Source organism: Octopus bimaculoides, chromosome 12 (assembly GCF_046866305.1).
Source record: "Octopus bimaculoides isolate indiv1 chromosome 12, ASM4686630v1, whole genome shotgun sequence".
In the NCBI taxonomy this organism is placed as follows: Eukaryota; Metazoa; Mollusca; class Cephalopoda; order Octopoda; family Octopodidae; genus Octopus; species Octopus bimaculoides.
In genome coordinates, this window is record NC_142939.1 from 68,660,570 (window position 1) to 68,679,744 (window position 19,175).

The 19,175-nt window shown below is 33.1% G+C and overlaps 1 protein-coding gene across 6 annotated transcripts in view; it reads left to right on the forward strand.

Annotated features, from left to right (window-relative positions):
- LOC106881655 (uncharacterized) overlaps positions 1-19,175 on the forward strand; it is a 261,665-nt gene that overhangs the window by 216,276 nt on the left and 26,214 nt on the right. For 4 of the 6 annotated variants that reach the window (XM_089361266.1, XM_089361265.1, XM_089361270.1 and 1 more), the window contains one exon: positions 8,318-8,401. The exons of the other annotated variants lie outside the window; for them this stretch is intronic. The gene's annotated coding sequence lies outside the window, so the exon portion shown is untranslated. The remainder of the gene's footprint in view (positions 1-8,317; positions 8,402-19,175) is intronic. 6 annotated transcript variants of the gene reach the window in all.

The following is a 19,175-nucleotide window of genomic DNA, read 5'->3' on the forward strand; positions in this document are numbered from 1 at the left end:
GTATATATATATCTATGTGTATATATATATATATTTATCTATATATATTGTATATATCTATATATATATGTGTATATATATATATATATTATATATATATGAGTATATATATATATATATGTGTATATTATCTATATATATCTATATATATATATATCTGTGTATCTATATCTATGTATATATATATGTATATATACTATTCTATATGTATGTATATGTTATACTATATACTATGTATAAACTACTATTATCATTAAGCATATGTAATACATTATTATTATGTATAGAATTGTATAAATCGAGGCTATTTAAAATAATACACAAAAACCGTTAGATTTACTTCAACATTTAAATTAGACTTGTCAAAATACGTTCATCGCTTTGTGACCGCAACCTGTTCACTGACAAAATTCTGTGCTGCATTTGAGAAAGTAACAGTTAGTTCATGATATACAAGTACACACAATCATTTAGACACTTACACACACACATATATACGTATAATCTTAAATTATGCAAACATATACGTTTATCCCTCACTACAAGCGTATACGCTAGTTTATCCCCACGTTTATAAACGATATCTAAATGTCATGAACATTGTAATTTTCATTTAGGACTCCGCCAATTGTTTTGCGTACGCACACATAATTACATGCGCACGCGTATACACACAGACAAATAAGCGCACAAACAAGTACACACACATTTATTTTTGATCGTATACCCGTTTCAGCCGTAAGATTGTAGCCATAGTGGGGTTATTTGAATGAATCGACCTCAGGATTTATTTTTAAAGCCTGGCACTTCTTTTGTCAATCTCTTTTGTCGATGTGCTAGGTCACAGGGAAGTAACCCAACCAATGCAGATTGTCCAGCGGGATGCACACACAAACACACACACACACAGACACACAGACACACACACACGCACACACACACATATTACGGTAACCCTGTTGTGTGCTAATCATTTCAACAGCAAGATCTAAGGTATGAATTTCAGTAATAGAGATATGAGATTATTTGTATTTAGAATACCAGAGATAAATTAGGCGTTAATGAATTTGGAATTTACAGAGATGATAATTCTTTTCAGTTTGTGTGTGTGCGCGTGCGTGCATGTGTATGTGTATGTACCGCATTCTATTTAATTACATTTTAAATCCAATGCTATTTGTATTGTATTTAGGCACCCACAGAATATTTATAAACAGCTACATTCTCATAGTTACAACTAGAATTATACACAAATTCACTTTAAAATGAAACATTATTAGTTGTCGAGATAAAAATACCAACCCAGTCCCTATAAGGCAGTATGGTTTTAGAATGAAGTTTGCAAAATCTATGCTGGTGCATCCTATAGTGAGTTCAATAATTTCATTATACTAATGCATTATTGAATTGTTTTAAAAATAGCATATATCCTGTTTTCTAATTCAATTAACAAAACAGACGTTCAGTAAACATGCTTTTAACTTAATCAAGATAATGAAAAAATGTAGAATAAACCGTATACCAAGGCAAAATCATTGGTGACAAAAATACTATCCTTTGCATTTAACGTTTAGAACGGTTTATGTCCGAAAACTATAGTGTTTTTACAGCTCACCTGTATTCCACTGTCACAATGTCTCAGTTGTAGTATATGTAAGTGCAAATAAAATAATCGAAGATTCATCAACTCTACTGTACGAAATTTCTCAGCATATTTATTATTAAAAAATATTGAAATGTGATTGATGTGATCAAAACGAAACTTGGAGACTATCCAACAACATGAATGAATAATATATATATATATATATATTAATTAAATAGTTTGTTACTATACATATCCATTATATATCTAGCATGTCAAAATCTGATTATGTTTTGAAGTGTAGTTCTGATGGGGGCATCGTTTTCACAAATTTAATCGATCATAGCAAACCTCCTTCAGTTTCAAGTAGTTATTCCATACAAACTCACAGATTAACGGCAAATCAATTATCAGGCGCGGATAACTAACTGAGAATGATTTAAAGATCACAGGATAGGGTCGTTCTCTGTTCTACTTCCATAGATATGTACTGAAAGGCAGACGCAAATACACAAGCATGCACGTACACACATAAATGCAAGTATTTACTTATGAATTATATAGGAAAATATTATGCTCTGAATAATACTAAACGTATACAGCCATATCAATTTCATAAAGCTATAATGCTTTCAGCAATGTTAACTTGAAGACAGTCGTTTCTTTTATGAGCGTCATTCTAAAAGCTTTTTCCTAAGTACTCAGGACCGTCTGCTGAACGTTTCCAAATTGTTATTCTTCGCTACTCTTGCTTTACTTTCTAAAGTCTGCAATGTCCCTGATTTCAGTAGGTGTCGAAACAACAACAGGAGGGCATCTAGAATATTAAAATCTAGCCAACATACTTGGAACTAAATTCAAAATTTAGAAAGCATGCTTGAAGAGAAATTCAGACGCTATCCTGTTACAAATATACTCCGGTGGAATGTTTTCAATTGGGGACATGGAGAATTTTGTTCTTTTTTCTAAACATGTAACGAATTTAATTAACATTGTACACATATATCAGTCTGCCAGTCCGTTTCTCTCCCCACCTCCCTCTCTTTCTCTGTCTTTCTCACACACACACACACACATATATACATATATATAAACAATACACAAACACACACATTCACGCACGTACAAACAATGCACGAATGTGTGTGTGTGTGTGTATAATAGACTACATATGCTGCGTAATCTCACAATTACGATAATGAAAATAAACATAGTACCATCTATGAGATATTTAAACATAAATAAAAAAGTAAAATCTAATAGGGCCATCTTTTTTTTTCTACTTACGGATAAGATATGCTTTTTGATGTTTTGTTTTGGTAATAAAAGAAATTTTATAATGAAATAGATGCGAAACAGATAATGTCTTGCTATTTCCTATCACCATCAACTATCACGAATCTGTTCCTATACAAGCAGCGACTTAGAAACACATAACACACAAACGCACACACATTGCTACAACTCAATACAGTGTGTTCTGAGAATTGTGTTTACGGTGCTATTATACAACTTTAAATCGTTGATACCATACAAAAGATAAACTACGCTATTTTAGTGGACATCATACAGATCTCGATGTCGGCAAGAATCCAATTGGCGCGAGTTGATGCAGAAAATACGGTGCGTAAAACACAATATAAATTTTACGTGATATTCATTTCTCAACACACTTAGAAAGACAAAATATTTATGTATATATCACCTGGATAATATATCTGACAATTGCGAGACAGTAAATTTTATAAATTCTTAGCCTTTCACACACCACCTGCTTTCTTGTGATCCTTTTGAAATTACATTGCAATATTATACGCGCCTGTGTCTACGAGTGTGTACATACATATATAATGTTACTCTTCAAAACGAAAAAGAGCTATAAATTATAGGCTGCATTGTATTGGATTAGTCTCCTTGGATAGAAAATCCTGCACCACACAAACTCCAAATATTCTATCAACATGACACACCCGCAAACTAATTGTACAAAAGTTTCTCTTCGTTCAAGAAGACGTTCTAATCTCTCACAGAAGTTAAATTTAATTAGAAGCAACTCGGAAGCGTCAAGAAATGTGTAAATAAGTCATTTAATGATATATTTCAAATCAAAAGAGGTATTGATACACACACATTCATATACGTATTGATATAGATCCATATATATGTGTGTTTACATATAAGTACGTATATATATATATATATATATATATATATATACCATATTAATAATTACGTATCGAGAGATATTACATGCGTTGATTGTGTTAACACGAAAATTCTTTTTGTTTTTGATTTAAATAATCGTAAAAAACTTTTCTTGTAGCCGTTAATGGTGCACTTCATTGAGATCACATCGATACCTAAGTATCTTCAGGCAATTTCCAGGATGTTTGGAACATTATTGACCGTTAAATCGATATGTTGAAATGTAGCGTTACCGATACTTATCAGAAAACACTTGTTTTGTTCTAAGAACTTTGCATGTACAAGAAATTGCAACAGCACCTGTTTGTAAGAAATTAGCCGAAATATCAGCAGCCACGCACCCTTATCTGCTCCCTGCACTGATGCAAAATCCATATAGATATAACAATATAGATATAACATATAGATATAACATATAGATATAACAATATTCGTCGAGGTGCATTCCATAAGTTTGATATAGGAACCCGTATTCCATGTAATGGTCATATCTTCCAACAGTGTCCAGATGTGTTTACTATATTCAATATAGTGAATACAAATAGGTGAAACACAATGATAAACATCAGTGATTGCATATATACGCATTTTTATACAGCGGTAAACCTTCGTATATCTGCATTCCCTCAATACATAAGAAATACAAACATCATTGCATACATTGCATTCATATGCCGAAGTCTTTAAGTGTGCGTGCATATGAATGTAGCATTGCATAAGGTGGTTGTAGGAATATAAAATGCATCGCAACTCCCGCTTTTATGTCTTCCGGCCATCAGCCTAAATAAACTTAGCTATATATTTGCACATTATACAAGCATATGCGCGCAAACGCAATGAAATAAATATATATATATATTTATAAGACATAATGTATAGTATAAAGTAAAAAGATGTGCAGAAACACATATATACATGCACACACATACACACACATACATATATTTCTTATTCCCATGATATTAAAAGAATGGCTGTGGTTCGTTCGATGATGGCTTTCGATGGTAAAATCTATTACAAAACCAGTCTGCAAACACTATAATGTGAATGAGCAAATATATGCGCTCTGCTACATGTTATAGTGTTCTTTACCATTCAACGGCAGTTTTTCTTGTTATTGAAAGGTAGGAAATTTTATCTTGTGGTGATGAAAAAAATGACTTTTTTTTTTTCGGGAAATGGAAAACCCATTACGTACGAAATTATTTTCGTAAGCTGAAATTTCTCAAATAGTGACGGAAGGAGACGAAAAACTTTCGAAAGTTCAAACGTAACTCCAAAACCACTGCGCGCTTTTGGGAATCTATTAAGTTTCGACGAAGCAGGGAAGACAGGTTCTGAGTTCATTAATAGTAAGCAATGTATCATCTATTATGGAGTAATTCAACCTATGAAATATTATCATATATTAAATCTTAGATTTCTTTGCTTACTGAATCGAAAAATGTATTTTTGAATCAATTCATAAATATGCTACAAAATTTAAAGCAAATATGTTTTTCTTTTCTAAATATATTTCCGGGATTCATTTCACAATAGCCACTAACATTTTTCTTAGTGTCAAACAACATGGGTTCGAACGTGAAAAGTACTAGTATAAATGCTATTTTAATGCATTTGCAATCTGATAGAGATATAAAGTGTTATGCCTGTTTGTTCTGGAGATGTCTCGTGTCTATTCTGGCTGTGAAAGCATTGAAGCTTTGAAACAACAGTAGCTCATTTTCACGCTGTTTTAAAACAAATATTTTATTATATATATATTGTAAATAGTTAGATGCTTAAGTATTTCATAACCATTTAAAGGAATCCTTGCACCGTTCAACGCATATTTGAACTATGATTCGGATTATACGGCATAATATTTCACTTGTATTTTATGGCATGATGGCTGCTACTGTTCTTCATTAGCCATTGAATCCTCTGTTTTTAAGCAGGGTAGTAATAATAATAATAAAATTCAAATTTCACCTCAGAAAATGATGGGTAATAAAAATTTCCCAACTCAATAACTATATTTTTTAGAATGATCTTAATATGCTAATATTTATATTTATCCTTGATACACGGATATTAACTATCAACGCCTATACCGTATGTTCTATCTAAGAAGAAATTACTTACATTTTAAATCATATCTCGTGTGGACGCTCATTCCAAATTAATTAATATCTTGCTTCCTTGCACTATTCTTTGGATGGTTTGTCATTTTTTGCAAGATCAATATGCCTCCATTGGCATTACATTCCGTTATTCTGCTTAAAGCTCTTTTAATGTTCCTTTCATCCATCGACGAGGCCATGGCGTACCGTTGAACGAATAAATTTAGAGATGTTTGGGAAGATTTCTTTTGGATGCAGCTTCAGTAATTCAGAAATGAGAAACTTATACTTTCAATTTCAGATAGCTTAGATTCTAAATAAACGACTTAAGTGCAAAGAAGCGCTCACATACACAAATTGGTATATATAATTTTAAAACTACTCTCCTATAATTAATATTATTAGCAATAACATTAAGGTATATAAAGTTATTTCAGCATTGCATCGCGGAATACAATATGTTTGTTACATTAAGCGTTTATTATGCTAAGATGTTCAATTGTGATACCATACAGCTTGATTTGCATATCAACATATACGTCGGATATTATGTTAAGCAATCACTAACGCACAATAAATCTCGGTAACATTTTCTTATAATGCAATTGCAAATATTCTTTCACTACCATCATAAATTGACAAACAAACATCCAATGATGTGGTTCTTCTTTAAATTGTCAAAGGTAATCTTTTCAAGCTACCTAACAGCAGAATTCTGAGTAAAATATAATATTGCAATACTATTATTTTATATGTTATTACTGAATGAAACATATCGCATTTGTTTATGCTTATTTCACACATGTCCTGTGAATACTTCATTGAAATCCATTATAACACTACGAACAATTAATAAAATAGATTATAGGCGGATAGGGTGTAACAGAATGGACTAAATACCAGAAAATGCTTAATAGAGAACTATAAAATTAGACCTATGCCAACCATTGTAGTTATTTTTATCGAGTAACTCGTCACCTTAATCATTATCGATATAGAAATATAGAGAGTTCAATGCCGTGGCTTGGTTTTATTTATTGCAAGTCATGTTACTTCCCTTCAACTGTCGTTCAGTGCTGCATATTTGAATAAATGAGCATTTCTCTTTCGGCACTCTGCATGGTTTATATGGACAGAGGATTTGTTTGTGTGTAAATCGCTGTATAGATATGTACCTATGTATGTGTTCGCTTGTTTGTATATGCTTCTGTGTAAACGTTTGTTGTTATCTCTCCTTGAATGGTTTTCGTTTCCTTCAAGAACTTGATACAAGAACCTAAATTCATAACGTTCAGGAACTGGAGGACTATTAAAAGGACGGCGAATACAACGATATCTTTGTCTTGTATTTTACGTTTATTCATTGACGTAAGATCTTTTTTTTAAACAGACTTTGATGCAAATGATGGCTAGTTTCTGCACAAATAGACGTGTTTTTAACAACATTCTTGACATCGCGAAAGGAAGTTATAATAGAAAAATGTCATATTTAGTTATTTAGCTTTCTGTGAGCTTAATAAAAATATTCTTCAGGCACCAACATATGTTGACATTTCGAAGTAAAAGTGAGTATATATTACCGAGAGAAGCCTATCGGAAGTTCGAGTTTAATCCGGATATGTTCAATTTTTTTTTCTTATAAATTGCGCATATCAGCAAACATTTATAAGAATTGTAAATGCGCGCTGATAAGGATTTTACACTTAATACTGTTCCATAAATAATTAGAAGCATAATTATATAACTATCTGATTATTATTTAGCATTATAATTATCAAGCATCACACAAAACTTGTTTTCCATTGATGTACAATAAACCATACAATGTTACACTCGATTGAGTGTAACATTGTATGGTTTATTGTACTTAATCTCAAAGGTTACGGGAATTATACTCCATCTTTGAACATAACGTACCACTTATTTTTCCTATTAATTCTGATACTAATTAACAACATGTATGCAAGCTGTTATCTCGTTTATTCCGTTTCGTCCACTTGGGTTGTATATTTATTTAAGCTATTCCAAAATATCCATAGGACGCCCACTTATTAACAAACGAACGCATCCGTTTACCTTTTAAACATTCTCTATATTACCTTGTTATATGCAATATAATCAATCTGCAATTAAAAGCATCTTCATAGGATAAGCTTATTAATATATAATGTTTGATGTTCTACTATAATTCAATAGTTCAAATGGAATCATTTATTCCTTTAACGTATATACTAATATTTAATATAACTCTACCTTTAATATGACTTTAACTATTTGAAGGTATATATTACTGAGGAATAAGTTGTACATGAAACGCAATTTATTACTGAGAATCCATCCTGCATGCATTCGTTTTACCTAGCTTCTTAAATACCACGTGCCCTCCCCCGGTTATTGATTCTTTTCATTTGTATTGCCATTTCAGGATGTCTCCGTTATAATACTCTTCAAAAAAGTCATTCTTTGAAGATTCCTCGAGTATTTGTACAAGGTTACACACTTTAACAACGCAAGTATTCCATTTCTTATTCTATTCATCTTAGTCATACGTGATAAGAATGATTCTCTGCCTTCCTTCTGTCATGTTATATTGTTTTGCAAATGATTGCCGTGCATCAGGCGTTGTCTTTAATCATGTCTCGACTCAGTGTAACATTTTAAGAAAGAACATTTATATGTGTGTGTGTGTGTGTGTAAGTGTAGGTTTTTTGTTATATATGTGTATGTAGGCATCTAGAAGTGCATAATTGTTATGCAGGAGAGTACTTTTATTTTCAGTCGTATATAAAAATTGTAATACATTATATATGCGTTCTTATAACCATGTTTATGTGTGTATATATATTTTCATTATGAGTGTGTATCTTTATCTTCGTTGTGTGACGGTGTGTAGATTCTTCGATTCTGTCTTACGATGTTTCTTTCCCTATCCTTATTTCTCTCCCTTCTTTTCTTCACTACTCATTATTTAACGGAAAATGTTTGAAATTTGTTGATTGACAAGTCGTTCTCCAAAAGAACTGTCCTCGTTAAGTGCACTCACGTATCTTTACAACAAATTAATGAGAAACAGAAAAACATATATGCCAGAGTATGTGTGTGTGTGTGTGTGTGTGTGTGTGTGTGTGTGTGTGTGTGCGTGTGCGCGTGTGTGTGCATCTATCAGAAATTGAGTAAATTCTTGTGTTTAACACAACAACTTACTAATAACTGACGAAAATTCACAGCACGAATTTTCATGAGTATCGTTTACACAAAAATCTTAGCTGACGAGAAATGTTTTAGTAACGTAAACTCAGCTGCAACTATCTGTGATATTTATGTAGTTTTAGTCAATAATGAAACCATAAACATATGTAATATGACTTGGTAACACATGGGAAATGGAAATGACAGTGATCCACATTGATTAGGAAAGTTTTCATCCATTATAATTATAACATAAATATGCTATTCCTCATTCGAAGAGGTGGAATGTGCAATATTTTACATTCGTACATATGCATCTTGGAATATACCTGTATACATTTGCAGATTAGGAGATTCTTATATTTTGATTATTTTTCCATCATTGCTTTTCAAATTTTCTCCTTGAAATAATCGTAGACGGATATATTTTGTTTCTAATAATTAAAGTGTGATACTGCCTTGAAGTAAGCAGAATTAATATTTCCCAATACTTGAATATTACATAATGTTTCCTAATACTTGAATATTACATAATGTTTCCTAATACTTGAATATTACATAATGTTTCCTAATACTTGAATATTACATAATGTTTCCTAATACTTGAGAATTACATAATAGTTCCTAATACTTGAATATTACCGCATTGTACAATATAAATCCCATCGAGTGTCATTGTTTTAATGGTGGATAATTAACTGGAAGCTAGTCATCTTTCGTATTACAGCCCCTCAATACCTAATGTATCTTAAATGAATTTCTCTGAATAAAAAGCAAGAATATTAGCTGCACATATCCATAATAAGCTAATCTAATCTATTTCTGTTTTTTTACATATTTAATTACATATATTCTATAATAAAGAAATGTTTGCATACAGAGATAACTTAAAATATACAATGCATCTTACATCTCATTTGATGATTATTTATTGTTTTTACAACGAGCAAATTTATGACAACGAAAATCTATTCCTCTTTTATGCTGTAATCAATGGTACAGGCTGTCAGGACGTGCATAGAATTGCTGCTTTATTTGTTCCGATACTAGTACAGAACTAGAAAATTATATTGTAAATGTATAATAGATAAAAACAAAAGTAGATATGAACCGATTATACTACTGGTGTAAGGTCTGGAAACAAAAAAAAGTTAGCCATTAATAAGGGAATCTTAACGCAGATCGCGAAGAACATAAATTTAAAACGTGTAATGTATTTCTTGTGTAAACCTTGCATAATTTGACTACCGATTTTCATCAAATGTCAATTTAAGAAGCATTTGTATCGTTGGCAGAAGGATATATACATATGCGTGTGTATTAAACATAGCATGTTGAGTGATTAGTATGTTTAGTGACGACCAGAGAGTTATAGAAATGTAAAGTGCATGTCGAAGGAAGAGAATTTAGAAAGTTAAAGTATTTTACTAAACGCTGAGGGACAGAGACCTACCGTATCGCTACCTATAGTACCTCGAGAACAAATAACTAGTACAAATATAAGGTCGAGAAAGTTCGGAGAGCAAATCTAGAATCTGTGGGAATGAAGTCGAAAGTATTAACCATCTCTTCAGTGAGTGCAATAAACAACATGAGCGTATGCATATTTGTGTAGATCAGACTGCCTAGCTTGCAAATACTAGGGATGTGACATCTATCACATATAATATGATAGAATTATAGAACTGTCGTACTGCCCTCATGTGGAGGAGAGCAATCCGAGAATAGCGATCAGTTTTGAATCGTTTTATAATTAATATTACCATTTTTTTATTATTATTGTTGTTATCATCATCAAAAATAATAATAATGATAATAATAATAATAATAATAATAATAATACCAAAAACATATAATGAAAAGAAACATAGCAAGTAAAGGCAGATTATATGGCGATGGACAAGAAACAATAAACCATATTATCTCTGGCTGCCCGATCCTGGCTAAGAAGGAATATATTCACAGACACGACAGAGCTGGGACTTACATACACTGGAAGCTATGCCAACGCTATGGAACAACAACAGAAAAAAGATGGTATAGGTACACGCCAGAAAAGGTCACAGAAAACGAGAAAGCAACCATACTCTGGGATATGCCAATACACACAGATAGAGAAATGAAGGCCAATAGGCAAGATATAGCTATCGGAGATGATGAAGAAAAAATGCTTTCTAATTGGTGTATCAATACCAGCAGATGACAAGGTTTCCCTAAAAGAAATGGAGAAACTTTCAAAATACAAAAACCTGGAAATAGAGGTAACTCGAATGTGGAATCAAAAAACAGAAACAATTCCTATCATAGTAGGTGCCTTAGGTATAATAAAAATATATTGAGACAAATACGTAACAAAAACACAAGGACTTACAAATATATATAACATACAGAAAATTGCACTACTGGGCACTGCACACATCCTACGCAAAACACTTCCAATACAGTAACCATAAGAGCATCACAGCAAATCACAGCACATACCTATGGCACACAGAGCTGCGCTCGGTAGTGAAGTGAAAGCACGCTATAAAAATAAGACTACTGAATGAGGATGATGATGATGATGATGATAATAATAATAATGTAATTCTTAATAGTAATAATGGTCGTGAAAAGGACAAATACAGTGACTATGAGGATGATATTGTTGCTAATGCATATATAGAATCGACTGTGAAAGTTAAGAATGTGTGGTCAGGTATAAGGCAGTTGGTGGTTCTATGTATTTTAGGTGGAGATATTACGAGGTTACATTTGAGATCAGATCAAAGTGATTGTGTTCTTGTGCTGTTACCAACACCACTATATCTTCTTACTTTGTTGTTGTTGTTAAGACTATTGCTGTTTCCGCTGCTTTTGCAACTAACAGAATAGAATGCTAAATAGAATTAATTCACCTGCTCTGAAGAGATAAAAGGATTTTAAAAATCGATTTAATTTGGCTTCAACAAGTCTCGCAGACTGGTGTGCAACAGAGATAGTTTTAGGTGTAATTTTGATATTCAAAAAACAGAAACAAGGAAATAGCAGACAAGATAGTATCCACTATATTATATAAGCATCGATTTAAACAATGTTTTAACTATACAACATGAAGACGAGCTCCGGGATAATATCCTAGTACAGAGACACAGTACTATATAAAAGATAAGTTCAGTGTCTCTGAAAGTTGAGAGTAGTTCATTTCATTTGATCTTATATTATACTAAACAACTTCAATGTTAAGGATGCTAGCTTTTGTTAAGCTATTTACATCACGTTGCCGTAAGAATGAATGCAAGTGTATACAGGATAAATTGTACACCCCTGTATCTTGCTTGAATTTATCTTATTAGGATTTCCTTCATTGAAATTTATTAATGATTTCAGTAGCACTTTCAACTTCACAGGTGCTAATTGACGTTCGTCGCCTTTACAATGTTTTAATTATTGTGATGCAAATACTTCTCGGGAATGTTTAAATGGAATCCTTAAGTCAGATACACGGAATTACATGTTTAAACCAATAAGAGAATACAAAAATGAAACGAAATATTTAAATTAATCCAAGTGAAATACACTTGTTTATAAAAGGAAAGATTAATTTCGTTTGGATAATACCTCTCCTTCATTGATTCTCTTGTATTGAACGCTATTGTTTTGTGGTATTTAATATCATATAACATGCAAGGCGAAAGGTGAGGAAATTAACGACATGCACGGGAATACATATTGGAGCTTGTGAAAAGTACTTGGAAAACTAACACGTTTCCGATGCACATTCAAGCGGAAAACGACATGTCTAGCTGCAGCCAATCTGTTCATCACAACCTCACAGTATACCCCTCTGAGGTCTGCAACAATAGGAAGTGCATTGAATTTGGATTACTCATCCAAGAGTCGAATAATCTGTGATGCACAAAACTAAGAGAGACGGGTTACAAGATCGTTCTTTTTTTATTTGCTGTTTTTTTTTTTTAGATATTTCCGTTTTTTGCAATTTTATTTAAGAATCCTGAGCACAATAAAAGTAACAATAACAACACTAATTATATGTATTCTTACATACGCAGCCATTATTGTAGATTGGACAAAATCTGAATTAGCAAATCTAGACAGAAGAACTAGGAAGAAATTCGATATGAATTAAGGACTCCATGCTTGAGCAGGAATAGCAAGATTATATTTACAAAGGAAGGTAGAAGAGGGTTAATATCAGTAGAAGACTGTGGGGATTTAGCTAGTCTCGACATATATTGCATTATGAACGCAGCACTCGTAGCGAGAAAATCTTCAGTAGCCTATTATGAAATATATCAACGCGGACGTTCTTTTGTTTGAATTCGGTTGGAGATTCAGAATGATTCGTGTTACACAAACATATGCGAATTTTCAAATACAATAGAACTGATAAGATAAACACAGAATGAAGATAACACGATACAAGTGAAAATTCATTCTAATGTAAAAACTTAATTAAATTATAAATGGAATGTAAATATTTTAGATCACTTTTAAATACATTTACATTTCTGTATCTCAAATTCTTTATGCAATACATTAAAAAGGTTAGTGGAAGCACAAATTAGTTGGGTTAAGGAGCGTCCTTAATTGCATTCGATCGCAAATTGAATATGTACGATGTAATGTTTTGAATGTGAAGTGTGAGAGATATAATTACTAATTGCACTTGAAATAAATAGATCGATACAAACATATAACGAATACGCAAGCAGCCATAGTGAATCAATAAACATATTTAGAAGCAATTAAAGACCGACTTATTCGCTTAATAATCAAGCGTTCCAGTTATAGAACAATGTTTTTGCATATGAAAAAACCTTGTGAATATGCAACAACCATTACTCCAAACACATCCATAGAAATGTTTAAATGAGGACAGAGCTGGGTAAAATTGAATTAGATCGAATTTATTGAATCGAAGTAGAATGTTTCAGAGATAGTACGAGTGAAATCCAATGAGAAAACTTTTAGTCGGGTTGTTCTGCCATGTTGATGACGAACTTAATCCATTTGTCAACAGAGGTATACGCTAAATGCATATTCAGACATCAGTTAACGAAAGAGGTCTTAGAATCTCATTTCATTGGTAAAACAGAACGTGCAGAAAACCATATCCGTAAGACATCGATTCTAAAGAAAATCATATAGATAGTAGGACATCCAGCATGTTAAAGTTACATAACTGCCTGAACACTATTCTTATTATTATTGAGTGAGAGAGCAGCTCACGCCATTAAAGTGATACTGGGGTAAAATATACAAAGTCCAGTATGCCCATCATGACTACCCGTCTGATAAGTGTACACCAGGCACATGAGTCACAACCATATGTCCGCGACATGGTGACCTCATATCAAGATAAACAGCCCAAGACCTTGTTATTATTATTATTATTATTATTATTATTATTATTATTATTATTTATTATTATTATCTCTTTATGACAAGTTTTGTTGGAGCCCCTGGAGTCTAACATGCATAGCGGATTTACTATCTGCATCCTACGGTACCATGCTATTCGTTCTTTTCAGCTAGTACTTACCTGTTTATTTGGGCGGTGCCAAGGAAGCAAATCTTTTGTAACTGTTCTACTGGGCACTCTATTCCAAATTCCTTTATATTCCTCTTGATGTCTACTGATACTATTCCCAAGGACCCAACAATACTCGCTACTATCTTCATGTTCTTCATTTCCTATAGCCGGCCTATTTCGTACTTAACAGGGTTGTATATGTCTATCTTTTCGCCTTCGTCACTATTCGTAACCGGTATAACAGGTACATACATCATTGCCCACGTTCTTGCAATTTCGTCTATTAGGATTCTGTATTTTACCATCTTTTCAAGCACTTTGCCATTTACGCGTGATCCCCAGGTATGAAAATATCTATTATCTTGGTTTCCCTTTTTTTTAAAATCTATTCCAACATCTGGTCTCCGGGCATCGATTAGCGCGCCATATTGGATCGAGAATTACCACATTCTCTTAAATTCAGTGCTGTTGGTGACACCTTCTGGTTCATGTTTGTACCATGTCCATGCCTTGCCCAGACCGTACTTTGCATATAATCCCCAGTGACCAAACTTAACCACGTTATCGCACTACCTTTTGAAGTGCTTTTCGACCACCCTACTTCAATCACTCACAATATGTGAGATTGTTTTGTTTTTGCTGCCACACTTCCTACAAAGGTACTTATCTTTTTCGATATGTATTTGGAATCTGCTGTAATTAGTTCTCATAGATTGTTCCTTGACGCTGTATATCAGTGCCTCACTGCATCTTCTTAGATAACTTCTTTTTAACCAGATGTTGATCTTGTCTCATGATGCAGGGAAAACGTTAGATAACCAAATACCTGCAGGCCTGGAGAACTACGATGCGTAGACGCAATTTTAGTGATTGTAAATAAGTTTTCAGCCAGACACCTTCTTGTTGACTCTAACGTTTTCACTTCTGTATTAACACACTAGAAATGCAAACCGTGAAGTACGTATAATACTACTACTACTACTGGATGGTACAGGGTGAAAATGGGAGGTGGATGAACTTCATACTGTACTGTACTACGTTTTTAACAGAATATGTCATAACTATATATATATATATATGTATATATATATATATATATATATATATATATATATATATATATACTGTTGTGTTTGTGGGGATATATTTGTGTCTCATTATTTAACACACTCACCGGTAAAATGTCCATTTATTTCATTTTTATTTTTCTAAACATTCCGTTGAGTCGTGCAACCTTTTCAAAAAAGAATTACGTGGAAATTTTACTGGAGAATTTGTTAAATTATAAGACAGAACAGAATATGCTTCAACACACGAACTCACACAAAGAATCTTGCAAACAAGATCCATAAACGATATACATGCACGCGCGCGCGTATATATATATATACGCATATATTTTATGTACATTTATGAGTCTCCTTAATTAATGTTTTTGAGAAAGTTGGATCGTTAAATTTAATGTGTAGCGAAGGTTTGATGGCTTTGGGAAATTGTAAGTTTGTTAGGCAATTAAACTAACGCTCAACTGTATTTCATGATTATCATTATCCATCGACGCTGAACTGGATAATTCTAACATCACCATTATTCCTCATCTCATACGTAGAGAAAAGCATGAGGAACGGTGTTATTTTAGTAATCTTTTTCAGCACCTCATCTTCTCGTGATCAGATTTAGCAATGCTGTTATTCAAGCCAGTATATTGTCTTCTTTGAGAAGAGCAATTAATATCAACAATGTTCCAAGTGTCTTTCCTTTATGAAACTCACAACGGCAATTCACAGGAATAGCACAGCAATGCCAAGTGATCTATTTCATCATGATTTATGATGGTCATCTTGGCGATGCGCATCATAAACCACTGCAAATTATCTAAATGCCCTGCAAATTATCTAAACAACTGTAAAATTTGTTGAATAAATCTCGGATACTGAACACAACACAGTGACCATCACAAAGAAATCCAAATATATTCACGCAATGTTTGGTGTAAGTACTACAGCTATATTTGGTCGGTGTACTACATTACTGTTACAATTAATGTGAAGCATATGGAATTAAGCTCTACAAACAAATCAAATCACTTCGTTCGAAAGTAATGTGTTACAAACATGAAACCGAAAAAAAGCATGTCTTTATGAACATCTCCCGTGTATAGCTATTGAGATTCATTATTGCAGTCAAAGTAACCATCTAGAATTTCTGTACTGTCGACATATATGTTTCAATAGCCGACAGAATAACTTAAACTCTGTCTTGTTCGTCTATGACAAGCCATACAACTACTACACATCCTGAAAGATGTCACAAACAAATCATTTGAGCTGTCCTTAATGCACGTTTTACATGTAATGACAAATTCTGTTTTTCATTCACGTTCGCGTATATACACATACACACGTATACTTCGATATACACTCACGTCTCCAATGCAAATACTTACACACACACACACACACACACACATATATATATATATATATATATATATATATATATATATATATATATATATATATATATATATATATATATATATACTTACGTGTGTGTGTGTGTGCGCGAGCGCATGGTTGTGTGTTTGCGTGCTACCGCTCATATGACATAAGTCCTACACCATAACTAATGGCGTACTGTGAATACACATAGCTTCCACTGCCATTAAGCACTCGGCAATTATGTGTTATAATAATGCAAGGAATCGATAAGATATATGTTTATATTAGTCATGCTCCACAAACATACACTCATAGGCATATATTCACAAATATATACCTGCACACACACACACACACACACACACATATAAAGGTATATATGTGTGTGTATATATATATATATATATATTTATATATGTATATCTGTGTGTGTGAGTGTGTATGTATTCATGTATATCGTATGTTTATATGTGTATTGTATGCGTGAGTGAGCGTTTGTATTTTTATATGAGGCCTAACGTGTGTTGGTGAAACGGTAGATCTACATTAAATAACATACACATAAACATAACCCCAATTATATGGAAGCAATTTTTATGGTGTTGATTATTGACATATTTACACTGGCGGTTCGTTAATTTTGCACGAGAATGCATGTCTCTAGGGAATGGTTTAAGTGCATCGGGTCAGATGCCAATATATTATGAATCTTAAATTATTGTCAGCAGCAGCGAATATTGTGTCCGTGGCAAATTGTACTCATAATTTAGTTGTATAAAATATCGTAGAAGAGTTCAATGAGTAGATGTGTTGTGGAAGTGAAATAATCTATTGAGAAAGAGAGAAAGAGAGAAGTGGAGGATGTATATGAATATAATATCACTTTAGTGGACGCCTAATATATATAGTCAGTCAATAGTATCTGGGAATGCAACAATACTATTTTGGAGAGGTTAGTGCGCAAATTATTATGTTGTATATTGTAATTTAATTACGGGATTTGTTCCAGAGCTGTCTCTATTCTGTTTACTCGGGACAGGGATATCCAGTCTGCTAAATAAACTGGTATTTTAGCTGTTGGCTCGTCGCTTAGAACAGCAATAGAAAAGTATAAGTGTGATCATTGTAACCAATTGGAAATGTCCGTATATGACTTCTTTATTGAAAGCGTCTTGCAACAGCAGATAGAAAATTCTAAAGCTTACCCTGCCAACCTATGGTGCAGTTCATTATTAAATATCCTGAAGATTGCACACGGTACGTTGTGTGGAGGTATTGATGTAAGTAATTAGACGACAAGGTCCCAGAGTTGGTGCACTTATAATGTGTAATACAATAGACGAGGATGTAAATTGTGATGAAGGAGAAGGCTTGATGAGATCATGCTGTGCGAGTTGGAAGAAACGTGAGAAAATGGATGTCACATTGTCGAGAAGCACTCGCAAATTAAACAGAAAGAGGGGGAAAGGACTCTGAGGGAGGTGCAAGCAATGTAATTAGTGAAACAGTCGTTAGAAAACTAGGGAACAACAGTGAATAAAATTACTTTCATTGCTAATGTTCTGAATTTCGAGGGAGTGGACTGCAGAATAATGTGTGAGAGGAAATGGGAAAGGGTGTGAAGGGTGGTACAGCAAAGCCGTAAACAAGCGCGGAGGCACATTTCAAGTTGTATGCACATATGCGAGCAAGAGAGGTGTCTACACACAATCACACGTTAACACAGTCTTGCTTCACAACATAAACACGCTATAAATGGACAAAATCCTTATGTCGTAAGTAGATTCCTCGTAAGTTGAGGCATATGTGAAGGCTGCTATGGAATGGCTCCCGAGATGGAGATCCTGCGTTGTTCAATATTTTATGGGGCTAAATGTAACGAACCTATTTAGCGAATAATCATAGATTACTAGAGGACGGAGTAGGAGGTGGTAAACATGAATTTCATACGTTTGAATGTTATCATGAAGAAGAGTTATGACCTAAACAGTGACTTGTTGCATTGAAGTAGTCTGCACTCCATAACCTGTGAGGTGTGCAACACAATCAGAGAGATTAATTATTATAAGTGAAAGAGGTCGATCTATATTATGGTGATGAATATTTATAATAACGCA